Raw genomic sequence first — 21498 nt, 5'->3', positions numbered from 1 at the left:
TGTAAAACTTGACCCTTCTTACCTTGGTTTTGGAGCATCTTCTACCACTGTGCTCAGAACATCTCCATTTCTGACCATGGAGAATGCTCTTGGTGGCCCAGCTGCTGGCTGGGGCACGTGGCTCTGGGGGAAGGTTTTAGTGGGATTTTAGAAAAGTAATTGATCAGCTGCCTATCGAGAGCTAGTCCCGACCTGCATTGCATTGGCATTGCCCTGGTGTATGACTTAGTGCCATTTGGACTGTTGGCTCTATAAACCTGCCTTTATAACTACCAGTGTAATGGACATGTGCTGGTGCTGCCTGGCAAGGTTTATTTTTTGCAGTAGTAGTGATGGATCACTAAGTTAAACGTGCTTCTTATTCTAAAAGGCAGAAAGCTTTGTTTTCCTCTGAAGAAAAGGTTTGCACGTTTTCCGTCACCTGTGCTATCAGGGGCTAAACTGATGCTGCCATGGGCCCCTGACCTCTGCCTAGTTACTGGAGGTAATTGTACAGCCCCTGTCACTGCAGGATTTCAGCTCCTCCCAAGGCCCGTGCTTCAGTACTAGTGAAAGCCAGATGTACTATAATGTCGCTTTTTTACAGTTTGTTTTGGCCATACATGGGCAGAGTCAGCTCTGGAATTCCTTCCCTATAAATTCAATAGCATCTTGTGGGTGGTGCTGGGGAATCACTCTGGTCTGGTTGGATCGCCTTGGCAGCCTGTTTCCCTTGAAAACGTCCTGATTTGCACATTCCTGAGAGGCTGCCTGCTCCTCTAGCCGATGGCTGCAGCTACCAGGAGGCTGTTGTCCTGTGCTGACAGGCATAGTCACCTCCCTGCTGCCTGCAGGTTGGCTGTTGCAGCCGAGGAGTGATGCCCGTGGGAGTGGTGGCATGGGTACATTGCTCCTGTGTGCAGGCAGGCTCTGCAGGGACAGTTGTGCTCTCTAAGCATAACTGTTCTGCTTCCGAAATTTGTTATATGGGCTTGAGCATTGGCCCTCAAGCCCCTCTCCCGGGGGTGGGGAGGCTGAGCATTGGCCCTCAAGCCCCTCTCCCGGGGGTGGGGAGGCTGAGTGCTCCTGTGTTCCCGCCTGCCATGGGATGCTGTATTGTGTGTCGCAGCAGGGATCGGGGGGTTGCCATCGTGGAGCTCCTTGTCCCTGCAGGGAGATCTTGCTTTGTCCAAGCAGCATGTTCCTTTCCTCAGAGCTGTGGGGTTTTTTTCGTGATGCGAAATCAAATACATGCTTTTTGCAAAGCACCAGCTAGATGAGCCAGGTCAGGGGAGATTTCCCTGCCCCAGGTGAGCAGCCAGTGTGGGACTTGGCAGCAGGACCTCTGTAGTTGGACTGATGGCTGAGCCTTGCCTTTTCTGGTAGTGAGCTGGTGTCACTATAAACACAGCCTGAATTTGCCTATTTGCCTTCAAAGAGCACTCCAAAAAATAGTTCTAGGAGGTTTTCTCTTGATGAGTTGAGGCATGAGGAGGAGGTTTGCTATAGGGGGTGAGGGGCGACAGCTCCTGGAGCTGCCCCCATTGCATCTTCCTGTGCATCCCTGGGAAGGGATGGAGATGCAGTGTCACCCATTAAGCCAGGAGCCTCCAAAGCACAGGTCAAGACGGAGACGTGTGGCCCAGTGTCCAGGGTGTGTGTAGGTCAGCAACAGTGATGTGCTCAGCTCAGGCTCCAGGGGGGCAAGTCATCCCTGTGCCAAAGCCAGGGAGAGAAGGGTGATTTTTTTTTGACATCCTTTGGAGTTTTGATCTCCATATTTGGAAATGTTTACCCATTGCTCTGATCTATTGCAAGGGAGGGGAGGTGACTCAGGGTCTGGTGGAAGCAGGATTTGAATTCCTGTAGTAAGGGTTTTTTTTTTTTTTTTCCCCCTTTCTTGTTTTGGAAGCTTGTTGTGGTCAGTTTTCAGTTCTCTCTTGCTCCTGGACCTTGTTCCAAATTTGATCTGCTCGAGAGGGGTGCGTGTTAGCGAAGGAGCTTGCCTGGATGCTGGTAAGTGCATCATTGCTGCTTTAGCAAGCAACTTGGGGGATTTTTGTTTTGTTTTGTCAGATGGATTGCATCAAAGTGTTGTGCGTTGCTGGTGGAGGCAGGCATGTGGATCGCCAGTCAACAGCAAGGGACCCAATGAAACCTTCTGTAGCAGGGAAAGTTGGCTTAGTAGATTGGTCTCAAAGGCAAAATGTTTCTTCAGGCCTAGATATAAAGATAATTTAAGCCAGCTCCCATTCAGTCACACTCTTCCTTTTAGTTTCGCTGGTTAATGCAGCAAGGCAGTAGAGCACTGTAGAGTTAAATGAGTATATATGCATGTGGTCAGCAAGTAAAATATAGCTTAAATATGATTATGTCTCCTAAGCAAGAGTGTATGTTAAAAAGGCTGCATAACGTATGGATATATTTCTCTGGGATGTTAATATTTAACCCTGTTTTGTTAGGGACCTGAAGAAGTTTAGCTGCTGTAACTGGATGAAGGTTCAGTGTCTGTTTTTTCCTGTTATTCTTTATTTTTCCTTAGTGTGAAGTTTTTAATCTGTCTGGTATTGCAGCTGGCTGTTTCTCTTTTTTTCTTTTTTCCCCTCTTTCCTTTCTCTTTCCTGAAAGGAAACTACAGTTCATCCAGTCAGGGGCGTGGGGGGAACCTGGAAGATGCTCTGCTTCCTGTTATATTCATGGCAGCTAAAACTATCCTGGGGAATCTGGAGCGGAGATCCACTGTCCCACATTCCTCTTGTCATTTGGAGCATGTAACACATGTAGAGTGCTTTTAACGCTGTTCCAGGGGTTGCATAGCAGCCAGTCCCATACCTCGGACAGAAAGCACTGTACTTCGTCCTTTTACTTGGGAAGGGGTGTTGGTGAAAAACCCTTTATAGTTCCTACTGCTGATTAGTGATGCTTATATCTTCTCGACTAACTGGTATTTTTAGGCTGATTCAAACCTGTTGTTGTTATACTCTTCCTGTTTTAAATTTAAGACCTTTGTTAGAAAGTTAAATCTTTTGTTAGTTTTCTTTTGCCCTTTTAAATAGGGATTAATACACAGTGTGAGGTTCGTTTTTTCCAGAGATACGGATTTGCTGCAGGTCCTTGAGGTGCGAAACTGGCTTGATTGTTCTGGGCAGGGGAAGATACTTGGCTTAGTTTGCACAAGGATGGGATGTGAGCTGAAAAGCACTTGGCCCCAAAAGGTGGTGAAGGGACTGCTGGAGCCTGTTCCTGCAGGTGGGATGTGTTGGGAGTTTGCAGACTTTAGCAGCATTTTAGTCCTTGTTGTTTCAACAAGCTACTTGGATTACTGCAGCTTTTGGGGTCAGGGCCCTGCTGGGCTGGGCTTGGTACCAGTGCAAAGGAAAGAACTGCTGTCCTAAAGAGTGTACAGCCTGAATGGATGATGTAGGTGATGGGTTGGAAAACAGGGCGCTGGGGAGACTTATGGAGCTGTTGCAGCACCTGAAGCCTCAACCCAGCGACACACCAAGGAGCCACCCGTCCTCTGTTGCGCATGGTGGTGGCAAGCTGTGGAAGGCAGCGAGCCGGCGGTCTGTGTCACTCCTCGTGCACCTTGCTTTGCCTTTGCGTGTGCACACATGGCCTCGTGCGACGAGCAATACCTCCTCCCAGCGCAGCACTTCCCCTGCTCCGTCGTGCCCTGGACAGCCCCTGCTTCTGGTGGCATGTGGATGTGGTGTGTCCAGGCTTCGCCAGCTGCTTGTGGCCGAGCTTGGTGTTTTGGGGACGGCACAGCGGGACTGTAAATGATGATGTTCTGTTCCCCTCGCAGTTTCCCCCCTTTCCTGCTCACCAGGACAGGCTGCTTGTTGGAAGACAAGGGCGAGCAGTGCCTGGGTGCTGTAACCCAGGGCTCCAGACAGTGCTAGTCTGGCACGCCTGGGGAAGCATGTTGGGGGCTGTTAATCTTCATGTGCTGATCCTTCACTCTGCAACATCTCATCGCTGCGAGGACATGACATGAGAGCTGGATGGACTGTGAAGGATGAGCTCCCCGTGTGCCGCCTATGTCCCCCCCCACCACAGATGCTGGGCAGGGCTCGGGGAGCTCTGGAGGATGCCCACTGCCAGGACTGCGGGTTGCCAGGGCTCTCCATCTGGTATTTCTTCAGGACCTGGGCAGATCCAGTGATCACTGATGCTAACCAGGATCCACACTGGATTTTCTTCTGCTCCAGGAATAGAGCTGTTAAGGGCTGACCTGTAAATTAATACAGCTGTCTAAAGATTTTTCCTCCTGCAGCCTGGCACCTGGTAAACACTCAAGTCTGAGAAGCCTTCCATGGCACTGGGCCTTGAGCATGCTCAGAGAGCTCCATGCCTGCCTGCCTTAAGCTTCCCTCAATCGCTTCTAATGATGTATTAAACACAGAGGATTTGGTTTAGCTCCTATGTAAGGAGGATTGGTTTGCACCTCATCCTTCATCCCAGCTGTTGCACCGATCGATCCAGGGCTGGCACCGCAGAGGATGTGGTGAAGCGGTGACACTGTCACTGTGTGACCTGGGTGCTGCGAAGGATTTACTGTGCGCTAAGGGCTGGGTGTACGTGCCCCACAGCAGGTAAGAGAAGCTGCCCCAGATAGCATGGGGCTAGCACATGTGGGCATGGAAGGGATGAAGGCGAGACAAGGTTACAAGCCTAGATGGCTCAACACATCTGATACTTTGCATTTCCTTAGGCAAAGGTTTCAGAGTCCTTAAACACTAAATCATGCCCACAGGCTGAGGAAAGCTGTATTATCTTCGTGTGCTGGCATAGAAACTGAAGCACCGTGTGGCAAATTTGGGAAAAGTGCAAATCTTCAGGTTCCACGCGATGGTTCATGCTCAGCTCCCGCAGACAGGTGGGTGCTTTGCAGCCTCGTGCTGAGTGGTACTGTTAAACCATCTCTCTTACTCTAATAAAGTCATACCTTTCTGAGCACAAAATATTTCTGCATCAGTTGCTTAAAGGTAAACCAAGTCATACTGAGTATTTCATAAAGTTGATATATGTTGCTAGTGTGTGACACGATCCCAATGTGTATCGTTACGTCAGGAATTTCCAGATGGCACCTTACCTAACCGTACCGCTGCTCCTTCCTAGGATCTGAGCAGAATGCAGGCTTTTAAGAAATGTCTGTTGTTATTAGCTTTATAATACATGTTCTCCTGTACCAGCTGTTGCAAGCAGCAGGAGGTCTCACTCGCAGCCTAATCCTTCAGTCAACTTTAGGGGGGGAATTTGCTCCTGTGAGCTAGGTATTTGCATTTGGGATGAGATCTCTCAAATGAGAAACTTGTTTGCCTCTAGTGAGCCTGTCGGTTCAAGGACTAGCATGCCCGGGAGGAGGAAACAAGTTGCTCTTGTTGTTTTACCACTGTCTTCTAATAGTTAACTGTGCCTATTGCTTGACATGGGGGGGTGGGGGTGTGTGTGGGGTGTGTGACTACGTTTTAAAGAAACATCAGGTTTTGAAAGCCTGGCTGCCTGTGGTTAGGAGGAAAGGAGTCCTTGTGCTGTGCTGTCTCACACCCCTACTGTGAAAATATCACAGGGACAAGTTCCAGCGAAGCTGCCCGTTTTTGGCAGCCACTTCCTTCCTACATCCTTGTTCTTCAGGTAAATCCCTCTTCAACTGTGTTAGCTGTTCCCCCTTCCTCCCTGAAAAGTCATTATCATCCCTTGAAATTAAGGAAAAGACAGGAGGAGGGAATAAATGGATGTTAAGAAGTAGAAAACAATCAATTAAATAGTACATAGCATGTAATTTTCCTTGGAAACTTACCATGAAATTGAGGAGCACTTTAACAACTAGTAATTTAAATTGCATTTGAACACTGCTAATGGGTTGTTTGCATGGGAATTTTGGTCATTTCACAGCAGGTCGTTGTCTTTAGTACCCCTTCATTCAGTTATAAAAAAAATAAATAAATAAAAAAAAAATCTCATAATGAGGAAGATGCTGTAGACAACTAGTCCAACTGTTGCTAGTAAAAGGTGGTACCATGGACATTTTACAAGGCCCTTTTACATTGAGCCATTTACATCCTTAGCATCAGCTCTTCCAGTGTTAAAGTCACGGGAATTTGGTGCTTTTTATCTAAAAATGCTTGTTATTGCTAAAAGGTAGGAAAATAACATTATCCCCGTTGCACTCACAAATATGATGGAGGCAAGGTGGCTGAAGAGGCTCCTCCAGGCTCATGGGGTTGGGGTTTGCAGCCATGGGGCTGACCTAGGAACGCAGCCTGCAGCTCTGTCTTTATCACCTCGAACGAATCATAACAGCGTTTGGGATCTGATCCTGGCTCACTCCATCCGAAGAGGAACAACAGAGAGGTGCTGATCAGCTGTAGCTGCAGGGTGTTTTTTACTTAACTTATTAGTCTTGTTTTTCCAGTGTTTAATGCTCTCCTCCACCACTATTTTACTTACAAAATGCCAGCATTTTTCAGCGAAAGGTAATTATCAGCCTAATCATGTGCTATTTTGCTGCCGATTGCGCTGGGAACAGACTATATAGCAAGGCAAGCGCAAGTTACTTGTTGCCTGTTGCTGAATGAACATCCCATTTTCAGAGCAGAGTTTTTGCAAATCCGTGGGCACGCTTAGCATATGGAAGGGGGTTCCAGTATCAAAACAAATCTGGCCTCCTGTTTCTGGATGTGTAGGTTGTTTCTTAGAAGATGGAACCTTTAAAAATCTGTCCCTGCAAACATGGCTGTTAAATCCTGCTATTTCTAGAGACATGAGGCAGCTGTCTGCACTGAGATAAGCTATAAAAAGGCAATATTTTCCAAAAATGGCTTTTTTAGCTCTACCTGCCAGACAGCTTGGCCAGTGGGAGTTCACTGGGAGTGTCGTCGCTGCTGCCCTTTTATGCACTGGGTGCTGAGCAATGTAAAAACTTCTGGGCAAGTCTCCAGGGACAGTGTTAAGCACCAGCTCTTCAGTCTGTCTATCTCGTGAAATGCTGCTACGCAGAAAAGTGCATTCAGCGGGAAGGAAGGGGTGCTTGTTGGTTTGATTTGTTCTTGGGCGATCTCCTGTTGTTTTCTAGGTGATTGCTTTGTCCTCGACTTTCGTTCTTAATTTTCATTGCATCTTTCTTGTCGCCGACTCAGTGACCGTCTCCTTTTATCACAGGGTGGTTTGAATGCCCCCTTCCCCAGATTATTTACTTGAAGGCATTCCTGTTTGCTGTGTAGTCTGAGGATAGCTGGTAAGTTCAGATGAAACGAATAACAAAAATTGTAATTTTTCCTAAGGGTCTGGATGAGGTTTCTCACAGCATAATGGCGTTATCGCTTATACTTCCTGATGCACACGCTACCTGCAGTGCTTTGTTAGTTATCAGCTAATTCTCTGCCAAGATGTATGAGTGTAAGAAAGCTACATCAGATAGTCTTGTAGAAGCTGATAAGACTGTAGGGAAAGAGAAGTATGTGGCTTTTGAGCGTCCTCCCAATGAAGAATTTCTGAAAGGTGGGAGGGCACTGGAGATGGGTGTTTCAAAGTGCCCGAGGTGATGTCCTCCTGTAGGCGGGGGGCTGGTGTGGAGGGGGAAGCAGGGGGTGAAGTCCATGTGGTGGAGGAGTGCAGGGGGCCAGACAGCAGCAACTTGGGGTGTTAGGAAACCCCCACAGCTCAGGTTCTCATGAGATAAGGAACCAGCTGATAGCGTCAACTCTGTGAACTGTCTAGCAAGTACTCTTGACACCTTCTTTTTTTATTTTTTTGGTTGAATGAGCATTTTATCACATTGATTCCTGAGAAGTGCTACTCCTGCTATGCAAATCCCCCATCATGCATGGGTGTTGTTGCCAAACAGCCAGCCGGTTCGATGCATTGGCTCAGCCCTGACATGGACAGGGCAGGGGGGAGTTTTGCCTTCACTGATTTTTTTTTTTTTTTTTTTTTTCCTTGGAGCATGGGCTGCCTCTTAGTCACCTCTTGATACCCTGTGTGTTGTGGGTAATCTTTTCTTCATAACTTTTTTTTCCTCACCCCAGCTTTCCATTTCAACAGCCCACTTGCCTCTCAACCAACCTCTTTGCAAAGGCAGACACACTCAGCTGGTGGAAGTTGATGTAGATTTGATAGATACTCCCCCAGCAAACAGCCGTGTGTGTCTGCTCATCCAGAAACACACTGAAAACTGAATAGAAAGGAGGCATGTGGGGTTTGAAATAATCCCAGTGAGTTATTTCTGGACGTGTTCTCCCCTCGCAGTGCTCCCACAAGCTCCTCTACATCTTGGGGTTTGAGCTTATGGGTGAGCAGGGCTGGTAAAGGCCCTTTGTTTCCCCACCTCCTTTTCTCAACTATTTTTTGAAGAATGCTGATAAATTTAAGTGATAACCTTGTAACTAAGAGATAAGGAAGAAAAAGTCTTATAGGTAGATTAGCTTGGAGTGGAGGGAAGGCAAACACCAAGGGAGCTTGGTGAAGGGAGCCCACACTGAGCTATCCTGAAATGCTGAGACTGCTTATCATTTACCCACCCCGTAAATGTATACTGTGCTTTACAAGTGGGGAAGAAGACAATCCTTGTCCTAAAGAGCCTGCAATCCAAGGCAGACAAATATGCACTTGAAGGCTGGGGAAGGGACAGCATGGGTGATTGCTGGAGATAGAAATACAGATAAAGTGGATTCCTAGAAGAAAAGGACTCCTGAGGTGGGAGTTGTGGGTGATGAGAAGGGTGTTTAAGGTGCTGGAAGAGTGGATAGACACAGGAACGTGAATGGTTATGGAAGGAGGTGAGAAGACCTGAAAGGAAAGAAGGTTGAATGGGAGGGTAGAAAGCGAGAAAAGAAGTAGGAGGAAAAAAAGAGCAGCGAGTCAGCTGTGGGAGGGGATGCTGTAGATGAGAGTCGAGATGACCTTAATGTCTCTTTGTCATGTGTTAAAAGCTATGCCATAACTCAGCTACTGTGATGAGTCATCTCCCAGTGTATGAAGTACCAGTTTCTTCTCTGAATGGAGAGTACTGGTTCTGGCTGAAGTCCAGTGCTGGAAGATCTCATGCCTGGGCTCAAATGCCCCATGTGGCTGGTGGGTGCTGGGTGGTTACACGCTATGCAATCCTGTGTGTGCACCATTGCCAAACCTTAATAGGTAAGCATGTAAGTAATTTGCCACCTTCCGCTTAATGCCATCAAAGTTGGTCCTCTGGAGACTTAGACAGCATATCAGAGATTGGCTTGTGTGTGTGTATATATATATTTAATATTGATGTATATGGTATGGGTAGGTTTTTGACTACAGCAGGCTGCACTTCAGTGACATCTGATGGGATATAGGTGGGATCAGTGGTTAATGTTGCACCATACCCACCCTCCAGTGAAAGAGCAGTGATCTTTGCATAAAGGTCCCTGTGCTTGGAACTGAGCTGGGAAAACTCACTGGTCACCTGGTTGCTATGTATGCAGCTTTCAGTTCCCTAAAAAGACCTTGGGACTTCCACAGCTTCCTTATGGGTTTTGTTTCATCCTCAAGGACTGAAGGAGTCAAGGAAGAATTTACTGTCACCAGCCTTATTTCCCTTTCTCTGATTCCCCCCCCCCCCCCCCCCCCCCCGTCTTTTTGGAAGTGGTTATCCTTGATGTTTGGTATTTATACGCTGGCAAGGGCCTGTAGACTGGAAAGTCCACAGAGGAGTTCTCCTGCAGCAGCAGTAGTAGCTTAACCTAGACCTTTCTCTCCCCAGTTTGATCCCCCTCCAGCTTGCTTATCTTTTCTGGGGGGCTTGTGTCTGATCCCCATCTGTTTTTTGGGTCTCCTTTCACTGCTGATGCTTTCCGGGTCCTCCTTCTGATTCTTCATTTCCTCTCCAAAGTAGTCCCTTGTCCTTCTAGTCCTTTCCTAATTACCCAGTAGTTGGACACAACTTCTTTGTAGCCGGTAAAAGGCGTGGGAGCATGAAACACATCTTCTCTGGAGCTCGGTCCATCTACTGTTGTGGCATGCTGTTCCAGCAGGAGAAAAACCTGAGTTTAGAACATTTGAAATTGCCCATTATCTTGGCTCATTTCTTGCAGTCCATAATTTGGGGGTGGGGAAGTGAGGTGAAGAGGCGGCGAGTCACTCTAAAAATGACTCATTCCACAATAGATCGATACAAAATGTTCCATTACATTTTCATTGCCAAAAATGACTCCCCTTTCCCACCCCCACTTCTATGAGATGCTGCAGAGGCTGCTTTGCTAGACCTTGTGGTGGCATCTCTTGGTGCATGTAGGTCAGTGACATAGCCAGCCCAGCAAAAGGGCATCTTGAGTTTTGGTTCAGACCTTGCTTTCTGGGTGGGCTGAGGTTGAGCATGGTGGAAATAACCTGCTTTCAGAAGGGAGAGAGATTCCTGGCTGCTCTCAGGGGATTTCATGTCACTCAAGGCATGGAGCAGATATGTTTGGTGAGAGGAGTCGCTCCCAGCCTTCCTTTTTGGGATGGAGACCAACAGATGTGCAAGGCATAAGGCAATATAAAGAGAGATAATAGAAAGTATCATGGGATATCTGCCAGCAGCCCCTTTGGGCTGGTGCTACTGATCACTCCCTTGGGCTGATGAGATGTTTCAGTGGTGTGTCCATGCTGAAGTTTCTTGCTGTTGGCAGTGATGGGGTGGAGATGGAGATGTTGGGATTTCTCTTGCCTGCGGGTGTTTACACAGTCCTTGGGTTTTAAAGTATGTTTAGAGCATGATATTACCCTCCATTTACTGACCAGTAATGGGGGAAGGCTAAGGGACTTGCCCAAAGCTACACAGAAGTGCACAGATGTATATAAGCATTTGTATGTATGCATGGGTATGTACATATATGGCAAGGCCAGGAATTGATCCAAGTTTCCTCACTCCCTTTGTCCTGACCTTCTTCCTGGGATCTTCAGGGGTACCTTTATGGGCAGCCCTACTGTAGTAGCAGCTAGCTATAACTGTATCGGCGCACAGAAGGGTGCTCTCCTTTGGGACTGTTCCCATCAGGTGGTACCCATCTGCTGCTCTCGCCTGGCACAGCAAGTGCCGCGTGCCTGCGAACGGGATGGGAAATATCACTGGGCTGACCTCAATGGCCTCTTCAAAAGGCTGCAAAGTATTTGCGGTTATAGCACATCTTCCACCTGCTGCAATTGAGGCCTTGATCTGCTGGTAAACTTGCAATACTGCTTTAATAAACAAACCCCACGGCTAAAAGATAGGGTTTTGTTGGGAGAAATTCAACCTGCGAGGGAGGTGGCTGAATTCACGAGTATGCACTCCTGATAATGTTATCTGTTAGTACAAACAGCACCAACGACATTTTCCGCTTCATCCTGCACTGGGAGAAGGTCTTGCAAGGAGTCAGGTGATGCGAGGGTTCTGCATCGTGATGTGCCATGATGGTAGGGGCAGGATCCAGGATGCTTGGCGGTCCCTGGTGAGCTGTCTAGGTAGCTGCTGCTCTGCTTCGAAGCTGCTGTCACAGAAACTGAATGCTACGGGATCCAGGGCGCACACAAATATGTTTACAGAGCAAATAAAGGTGGGAGAGAAAAAAGGAAAAGCCTCAAAGTGGCTTTGGGTGTTTTTTAAGTGGTAAAACTGAGAAATTCCTGAGTATATGCAATTAATGTCTGTTTAAACAGAAACTTCTTTAATAGCTGAAATATCAGCTTCTACGGAAGAGCTTTCCCAGTGGGTCTTTTTCATCTCTAACCGCCTGCCCTGCTGGAGTGTGCAGGGGATGTCTCCAAAGACATGGCACTTGGTGTTTTTGGTTAGGCTTGTTAGGTGTTTGCAAAGGGCGATGCCTGCCTTCATTCCCAGCTTGCTGCCACCTCCCTGATTGTGTAGGGGCAAAAGTGGTAAATTCATATGAAAAGCCACCCATTTGGGTTATGAGGGTCCGATGCCTGAAGGCATGTGTTTTGGTGGAGTGTCATTTGGCATCATTATGTGTGTATATGGGTACATATGTTTAAGTGCATACAGCAAGCACACTGGCATTTCTCAGGGCTTTGGACAAGATATCAAGATGTTATTATTTACTCTAATCCCGCAGGACTAAGGTGCAGGATGGGCTAAAGGGCTTTTCTTCCACTTGAGCTGTATGCGCTGTGTCTGTGCCCAGGCTGCTGTCTCTGAGCAGCTGTTCTGGTGAAAGCCCATGAAGTTGTTGGGAGTAAAACCGCTGGGGAACGGGGTACGTGGTGGGCAGAACAGGGGGTGACAAAATCTTTGCGGGCATGACCTGCCTGTTAAAACTTCACAGGGTCTTTCTGGTGCGATATGGATGTCGTATCAGCAGCCTGCTATGGACATGATGTTTGTGTATAGTTAATTCGATTTAAAAAAAAAAAAAAGGCATGAGGATGTTTCATAGCACTGTGCTGAGCTGCGACAGTGGGGCACCTGCTCAGAACAGCCTCACTGAGCTTAAAAGAGTGCAGCGAGCACTGCCGTCACCCTCCTGGTTAGCTACAGCAGTGACCTGGGGCTTTCTGCTTGTGCTGGAACATGCAAAGGTACACTTTTTCCCTTTTTCCTTTTATCTTTTCCTTTAAAAACACCATTTAAGTGCCTCTGTGGTGCTTCGGCAGCAGTTGCTTCACCCTGTACTGTTGTCCACACACTCGTTGGAGGCTCCTTTGTTATTTTGATACCACTTTTGCAAGTAGACTAGCTGTAACGAATGGTCGGTAGGACCTGCTTCAGCGGGGCTACACCATACTTGAGCTCAGTGGTGCTCGGGGCCAGATCCATAGTAGGTGTGAATGGCAAAGCGTTGTACCTCACAGCCTGCTCTGTCAAGGCTGTTCTCTGAATACAAAGGAACGCTGTTGAACTCACAGTTCATGAGGCTTTGAAAGCTTGACACAGACACGATGTTCCTCCCCAAGCCGTAGCTGCTGGATCTCTCAGCGCAGTTCTTTCGTTGCTTCCAAGTGCTGGAATTAAAGTGGAGCAAACTCTGAAATGTTCGAACAAGCTGCACTCTCCTTGTAATATCTCTTTTTTCCCCAAGACAAACAGGCGGAGATGTTCAGCCCTCCCTCCCTGCTTTCCTTCCTCCCCCCAACCTTGAGACTGTCCCACTATTGTGGATTGCTTGTGTCATGCACAAGTGTGTTGCATTTGTCCCTTGAGAACACACCAGTCGCTGCTGATTTGTCTCCAAATCATTGTCCTTGCAGTCTTGAATAATACGCACATTAAGCAGGTGGAGCTGATACAATCACTTCCAACGCAGCTGACGGCAACTGGTCAGATCCTTTCTCACTGTTTCCTGCCAGAGGAGAAAATAAAGCACACGTGAACACAAAATACGTGAGTTTTCCCCTTTGTCTCCCCTCCCTGGCTGCCAAATCATGGTTTCCTCAACAACAAAAAAGAAGTCTCAGCCAGTCTGTTTCACGGAAGAGGCTGAATTTCTTAGAGTCAACATTTCCATGTCTGACAAAGTTTAAAAAAGTTTCAAAAAAAAAAAAAAAAGGGCAGAGAGGCTGCATGTGGTCTGGCAGGCAGCCAGGCAAAGTGTGCTCTATGGGGTTATTATTAGGCAGATAACTGTATCAAGAGCTTAAACATCAACCTGGTTCTGAAGGCTGCGGTGCTCTGTTTGAAATGCTGATGCACATTTAATGCTTGTGAGAAAATGTATTGCACTATCTCAAGCTACTGTTTTTTTAATTTTTTTTTTTTTTCCTTTTTCCTCTGCAAATAACTTGGGTGCCAGTAGAGTTCCTGGGAAGCAATTACAGGTGCTCCATGGGGAGCTATTGCTAGTTTTGAGCTTGCAAATCCTTTTCTGTTCTTATGAGCAGCTCTTTGTTCTTTCCTCTAATAGGAACCATACCTAGAGTTTTCACATGTCAGATGGAGGCGAATTGGGCTGCCTTGAAGATCTTCTCACCCCTTCTCAGGACCTATCTCAGCAAGCAGAGAGGATGTTTTGGGGCCCATGGGTTCTGGTTCGGAAGGTGTGTGTACAGAGGGGTGCTCAGGAGTGTGGGAAAACCCTATCACTGGCACTGCAGTGCCCTGTAGTAGAGGGTACACACGGGGAGGTGGAGGGACAGACTTTTGATGATCCTTGAGAATTGAGACGCAGCACTTAACACACTTGAGGAGCAGGAGCTGATGGTGAGATGCACAGGGCAGGGCGACATGGGCAGAGCTGCTGGCTGGGAAGTTTCTTCTCAAGTGCTTCAAGACCAGCAGAAGAATGTCTGTTTGTAATGCTGCTAGATACCAAGTATCTGTCTATGTTCCCATCTACAGATGGTATGTGCAAGGCTATATATAAACGCTATGGTGGCTGGTATTTTGGCTGATACACTCACAGTTTTGTGCCACATTGAGAGATTTAAAAATATCTCCCTGTTCCAGGAACACCTATACCATGGCAGATGTCCTCCGGCGTGGGGAGTGGCTTCTGAAAAGGGAGCACAACGTTATTACTATGAGCCTTAGTAGCGTATTAGATTATTTATTGCTTCACCGTCACCATAAGACATGTGAGTTGCGTTATTTCTGCCTGTCAAGAGTTTTTTCACACATGCAGGCAGGCAGCATCTGTCACTCCTCCCTGCGAGTCGCTAGCTTTCATTCTCAATGAACTTTCTTTCCAGCTGGAAGGAAGGCAAAATAAAGGCTTCAGGACTACACGGAGCTGATGAGCAAGGAGTTCATTAACAATTATTTACCTTGGAGTTGTGCCTCTGAGGGCTGTCTTGAATTTGGGTCCTTCTTGGCCAAGACACAGTCATCTCATGCTTGCTGTTGTTTTATTTCAAGGCAAATCCATCAACCTGTTGTGTCAGGCCCTGCGGAAACCTGGCATGAGTCAGACCCGTCTCGGTTGCACGAGACAAAAAGTAGGATAGGAAACAAATGAGAAATGACTTGCTCAGGACTTTCTTTTGGGAGTAGCTCTCAGGTTCCCTGGGCCTCATCGGCTGAGGACCTGGCAGTGCTGCCTCATCTCCAGGACCTGTCAGAGTGTGGGCAAGTCCCATTTTTCTGTGTCCTTGCAGAGCTGTGGGGTTTTTGTGGTGGTTGTGAAGCATTGGCTGTGCCAGCCATGTTCTGATGGAAGTGTTCAGAGGGTGAACACTGGCGTTGTTACACGCAGGGATAATTCTCTGTTGCTCATGTTTTGGACCAGGTTTGGGTGGAGTCTTTCAGACTGGAAAGGCTGGAGAATGTGTTGGGGGTTGTACCTCCATTGCAGAGAGTTCCTGGGCCTGTAAAGAAAGTAAGGCAGTGAAAAACAAAAAGGCAACAGATGTGAGAAGTCACACTTGAACCTTGACCTGGGTCTCTTGTTTCGGGTTATCCTGCGAGGTATCGGGGCTCTGTTCAAATCCTCCTCCGCATGCTGGGGTGGGATGCTTGTCCTGCAACTGAAAGTAGGGGAGCCAAAACTTTCCCTTCTGGGTTGGTGGGTGAGGATGGAGGCTTTGGATGTGGGTCCATCTCCCACGCTCACTGGTGAGGGGAAAAAACGGTCAGTGGAGCAGCAAAGGTGTGCAAAGTGGGATTAGAAACAGTCAACTCTTCTTACGAAAATTGACCAGGTAGGAAGAGTCCCTGTGGGGCTTGTTACTTGTCTGAGCCTGGCAGGTGTGCCATGTTCCCTGCCCAGTTTGCACGTGGCTTGGTAGGGTGTTGTCAACACTGGCCAGGCATCCTTGTCTGCCAGCTCTTTGCAGAATTGTGGTGTTATTGGGGGAAGGTTTGCTGTAGAGGCTGGAGGTAGCCTGTAGCTCCACGGAACTGGCTTAGTGAGTCGCCATTGCCATGACACTGGTGCTTGGTGAGGTGTTGAACGGCCAGAAGGTTTCTGCTTCCCATTCAAGGGCAGCCCAAGAGCAGGGGTGTATTGTGGGTTTATGCTCACTGGAGGCACAAGGGACTGTTGGATCTGGACCAAGGTAGACCCTCAACTTTTTCTATCACTTTGTTCAGTCTATCCTTAATGTCAGAAGCAGAGGGATATTTGTAGGGTTTTTCTGTAGATCTCGTTTCTTGCATCCATCCCACAATTCTGGCCCAGACCCACTCACTCTTGCTAGGCCAACGTATGCAAGTGATAATTCAAATGAGATTAAGCCTGATGCCTCCCGCTAGCCTGGAGATGGGCCTTCAGTGTTTTCGTGACAGGAGAGGAGTGGAAGGGACACATCTTGGGGCTGTCTGCTCCCTGCTGTAGCTGGGGATTGGTCTTACAGCAGCGACACCGGTTCGGTTCAGACCACGTCCGTCCAGCCCGTGGCCAGCAGCGGATGCCGAGGGAAGACTGTCAGCTTCCCTGCATTGCTAGCAGAGAGGCATGGCTGCAGCGAGCCCTGACCTTGCAGGACGCCCTTCCCACTCCAACCTTGCAAAACCCCGGAGCATGCACGGCGCAGCCCTGCCGGCGGATGAAAACTAAAATACATAGAAAGCTTCGGCAGCGTGGGCTTGCGTTGGGAGAACAGAGAGGAGGGGGGTGGAAAAATAGCTCCGGTGTCACCTCACCGGGTGCCAGGAAGCGGCCCAGCATTGGGGTGAAAGATGAGCAGGGTCCGGCTGCAGCGGGGTCGGAGGAGCCGGCAGCCCCGGCGTGGCGGCACATTCTGTACATTCTGCAGCCCGGCAGCACGTGGGGCCGCCCGGCAGCCTTGGGTCGTGCTGCCAGGCATGCAGCTTAGCTGGTATTTCGTTCTCCTGATACCCGCTAAGTCTCTCTTTCTGCTCCCCCCCCCCTACTTTTAACTGAGGTGCACTTGTTTATCCATTGGGGCTCTACAGCCTATAAACAGGATGTCTCTCTGTTTCCTTTCAGCCCAGTAACACTAAACCGCTTCAAGTGCAGATAACAGTTTAGTAACCCTCCTCCTGGCTGAATGAGCCTTGTGTCGGTCATAGCTAGCTCCAGATGAGACAGCACGCACCTATATATATATATATATATGTATATGCATATTTATCTAATATATGGATGTGGTATGAGTTGGCCATGGTGAACAAACTCACGTTGCTGAAAAGGAAGTAAGTGCATGTTTTAGGCAGGGTGGCTGTAACAAGGCACCGATTTAAACTGGATCCTGAATTTACATTTTGTAAAAACAAGCTATTGTATAAAACCCTATGCCTGTGAAACCTTTTTGGGGAAAAAATTCTGCAGTTTATTTTGTTAAAATGTCACTTCCTAAAGATTTTCCCACTATACTGGAGACCTGGATACTGAGAGCCTGACAGTGAAACAGAGCATGTGGAGAGGCATTGCATTAACTAGTGCTTGTAATGCTGAGTAAAATTTGAAGGGGGGGGGAAAATAAGAAAAATACTAACACTGTATTTCAAGAAATTGTCTCCCTTCAGGAAGGCAGTGTTCAGCCTGTGTGAAAGCAGCAAGGATAAAGGTCATTCTTTTGAAGTACTTTTTGATCTGGGACCTTGCAATCACCAATAATAGTAACGAGCAAAACGGAGTTTTAATTGAAATGTTCAATGTCTTAGCTTTAATGTTCAAGATGTTCAGTGATTTCTATTGATTGTGATCTTGTTGTAAGCTCTGCCCTATATCAAATCTTTTACAGCCCTATCTCACTTAAATCTGTAATTTCCTTTAATAGCTAATCTTTCATTTAAAATAAACTTAAGGTTCTGGGCCTCATGGTTGTGTAGGAAAGCTTTGGGTAAAGGGCTCTTTATACAGAGTGCCAATAGGGGCAAAACTTTAAAAACATTTATTTTTATTGTGTAGATTTTAAGTCAGTCTTACCAACTTCGAGGCTGAACTGATGATGATTTTCGAACACTTGAGGTTGGAAAGCAGGTCTCTAGAAGAGAAGCGAATGATGTCTGATTTTTCTTGGGTTGGTGTGTCCTTAGTTCAAAGGAATTGTCAGCAAGAGCTTATGCTTTGTAAAGGTTTTAAGCTTCTACCCACCACTTTAACTGGGTTGTCAGATCAACACAACATCTCGTTTATGGAGACGTACTCTGGATCTGTTACTGAGCCATGGTTCAGAATAGCTATTGAGGAACAAGTTGTTCTGCCACAGCTCTTTTGCGAGCACTTCATATGCATGCTGCTTCATTCCAAAATGAACATGCCTTTTTGACTTAGTTCAGGCTATTTTGGAAGGTGGTGTAAGCTAACACACGGAGGAGAAAAGCTCTGTTCTTCCCAAAATAAGGTGATCTCCATTGGGCATATTTTCTGTAAGCTTTTTGTGTTTTGAAGTTGCTACCTACCTGGGTGGGCACATCCCAAACCATGTGGCTGGCCCTGAAATTTTTGCAATTCATTTTATGGTAACAGGGAGTCCTTAGGAGATCAGCTGTTTTCTATAAAAAGCTGGCTGATGCTGATTTTAACAGAGGGGTCAGGGTGCTTGTCTTCCGTGCCCTGGCTTGACACATCATCCTTTTGTATGAGCAGGCTGGGTGAGTGACAGGGCATACTTGCACCTGGTTGCATAGGGGGTTGACACAAATGAATTGGGTGATCAAGCTGATGTTCCACCTGCCATACAGATGCCATTTAAATAAAGATGTCCCCTGATCCTGAAAGCATTTACCCATCACAAGGGCTGGCAGTGCTGGGTAATATTTAAGCTGTTTTGCTTAGCTCATGGAAAACAGGAGTAGATTTCAGCATTGCCTTTCTGGGCAGGCAGTGTGACATTGCGAGCGGTCATGGGCCTCTTGGCCAGTGAAAAATCCTCGTGGAGCTGGTGGCCAGGGGAGCAGGCGGTGCTGGAGGGATGGCTGATGCTCTGCAGCAGAGCCTGGGCTTGTGAAATGGCCTGTCCCTACAGACTGCCGGGGCAGCGGGGGATGTTGAGATTGGGTTTTGTTTTCCCACAGTGCTGTGTAACCCCTCCTGCCTCCTGTTCAGTGTGGCGTTACCCAACCGCCATTCTTCTCTGGTAGCATGCTTGCATCCCTCCGTCTCATGTTTCCCAGGAGAAAGCAGAGCTGAACGGTGTGATCCATAGCTGGGCTAGTTGCCTGCTCGCCTGTTGGCATTCGGATCAGAGGGATCGGTTGGATCAGTGGCAAAACTTCCTCTTCCCTCTGCCACACCTGGGCGCTGCAGCAGGGCTTATCGCTCATCTTGCACACGCAGTGTGGCACCTCCAGTGTGGTTCCCCCCACCTTTTTTTTTTATTTTTTATTTTTTATTTTGGAAAAGGACAGAGCAGGGCTGAAGGGGAAAAGTAAAGCTGAATTCCCATGGGTGCCCAATGTCAACAGTCAAACTGCTTGTCCCCACCTCCTGTCCCTGCAAGCCCAGTGACCACAGTAGGTGCACTGATGGAGAGCCAGTGGCTTTCCTTACTAGTGATGGGGGATCCTTTCCTCCTTGTTCCTTTCCTTTATGAAAAAGCATTTGCTGGAACCGAAGTGATGGCAAATCCTTGCTTTTGGGTACTGGACCTTGGTCCAGAAGGCAAGGTGCTGGTCAAACAGTAACAGAAACATGCAGGCTGGGTTTCCTCTCAGATTGACCATCAGGGATGGTGCCTGCTCCATGCCTTCCCGCTGGAAGGAGGGCAGCGCTGAGGAGCTGGGATGCTCTTGGCAGCCAACAGATGGACATGCCAGTGGCTGACAGCAAATTGCCATGAGGGTATATAAAACAGATGAGGTTTTACTTCTCACCTGCAAGCTTGAGTCCTCTTTATGTAATGTGTGACCTCAAGTCAGTAGTTTGTAGACTTTGGACAGATTATATGGGGAGAACATCTAGGCTGGGTCCCAGCTTGTTTTTGGTTTTTTTTTTGTTTTTTTTTTTTTTTTTTTTGGAGGTGGGCAGGGGATGGAAAGTGTGTTTGGGAAGGATTTAGAGGAAAAGAAAGTTGGAGTGGAAATTGGTGAGGCTCTTGGAGTATACTGGTGACTGCTGTGGTCTAATCCTGCCATGTTCTATTCTTATTCTAAGTAAGTCTTGTTTTTTACAGACTTGAGCTAAAGTAATCACAAGGAACAGCTTTTAGGCTGGGGGTGTGGGAGGACCTACCTTTGTTTTCCTGAGGTTGCTCTGATAACCTCAGCTGCTTTAGGAGTGGTGTGTGGAGCATGTCAGGGGGAGGCTCACCATCCAGTTTATCAGGATCAGGAGGAGACTGGACTTGCTGGTGAGCACTCAAAATATTGATGTGTGCTGTAGGAGAGAAAGCAATGTTTCTTTAGAAACTTTGGAGACTGGGAGGAGAGCACCTGAAGAGGGAGGAAAACAAAAAATATTGCATCCATGCATAAGAGATGGATGTTAGAACAACCCTTTCACTTCTCCATGCCAGAAGTCACTCTGGATATAAGGTGGTTCTCCTCCCTATTCTCCCTGTGCCCAAGCAGTTGCTTGCTATCCTTGCCATCTCTTGAAGTGGTCTCCGTGGTTAAAGCTGCTCCATGCTCCATGCATCAAGGTCAAGAACCATATGTTTCCCTTTCTTGTATCATGTAGAGAAGCTTTCCTTCCCCATTGCTCACCTTGGCAAACATGAGGTGCTCTCATCTGACAGGACCAACCAGTGCATGGTTCCTGCTCGAGCAGCTAAAAATGATAACTGTTGGCATTGGCTTGCCTGGGAGGGGACAAAATTGCCTTTGTCTTGTGTCAAACATTTGCTGATGCTCCAGTAGGTTGAGGAGATGTGGCATGATAATCTCTTAAGTGCTGCTACCTTCGTTGTTAAAAACTGTAGTCCTAGACCTTGCATTCCTGATTCCTGTGTATTAGCCTGGAGTGGCTTTAGAGGATCCATCTGGACTGTGTTCCTGATGCCTGAGCCGCGCTCTACCTTGTGGCATTTAAAAGCAGGAGGGGCATTGTATACAATAAGAAGAAGCTTGGTAGAGGACACAAGAGAACAACTGTTTCTAATGCATTGAGCAATGGTGATTGAAAAGTGGTAGAAAAGAGAGAATGTATGGGCCAATCATCTTAGTAGATAATTTCTCTGCAGTATTTAAACATTTTGGTGAAAGAAATATATTTGAAAAGTGCTGCTACTGCGTAAGAGAGTAAGGGCAGTGTTGCATCAAACCAGAGAAGAAAGATAAACTGATTAGTTTCTTCACCATTTTCCCCCCTACACTCTCTTGTTAACATTTAAAGTGGAAAAAGTCATCTGGTTTGAAAAATGTCACTTGGTTAAAGAAAAAAAACAACCAACCAAAAAGTCTAAGCAAGCATTTACTATGTTGTGTGGTGGGTGGGATTATAGGACCTACACAAAAACAGTGCTTGGGAGCTGGACTGGCCCAGGAAGGAGGGGAAGGGAGTGATGTGCTGGGGCTGGATGTGACACAGTCAGTGGTTAAACCCACAGCCCTCTCCAGAATCTGAACTTTCAAGATTTTTAGTTCCTCTTTGGTTTAAGAAAAACAGTACAACACAAAGCTCCCTCCCCTCCAAAACACCGAAATACTGACTAAAAATCATGCACAAGTGTTGTTACTTGGTGGTGGGAGATAAGGAGAGTTCTCCTGGAGAATAAATTGATGGGAGACCT

The 21498-nt window shown here is 47.4% G+C and overlaps 1 protein-coding gene across 29 annotated transcripts in view; it reads left to right on the top strand.

The window, feature by feature from the left end:
• The window catches only part of LPP (LIM domain containing preferred translocation partner in lipoma), a 353246-nt gene that overhangs the window by 26898 nt on the left and 304850 nt on the right, over positions 1-21498 (top strand). For 4 of the 29 annotated variants that reach the window (XR_008237518.1, XR_008237519.1, XR_008237513.1 and 1 more), the window contains one exon: positions 3788-4946. The exons of 13 other annotated variants lie outside the window; for them this stretch is intronic. The gene's annotated coding sequence lies outside the window, so the exon portion shown is untranslated. Of the gene's footprint in view, positions 1-1891; positions 3229-3787; positions 4947-21498 lie in introns of those variants that run through there. 12 more of the 29 variants (XM_052803751.1, XM_052803749.1, XR_008237508.1 and 9 more) reach the window with 11 other exon arrangements.

This window comes from Harpia harpyja, chromosome 12 (genome assembly GCF_026419915.1).
Source record: "Harpia harpyja isolate bHarHar1 chromosome 12, bHarHar1 primary haplotype, whole genome shotgun sequence".
Classification (NCBI taxonomy): Eukaryota; Metazoa; Chordata; class Aves; order Accipitriformes; family Accipitridae; genus Harpia; species Harpia harpyja.
Note: the sequence above shows the minus strand (reverse complement) of the source record. Positions and strands in the feature narration are given on the sequence as shown.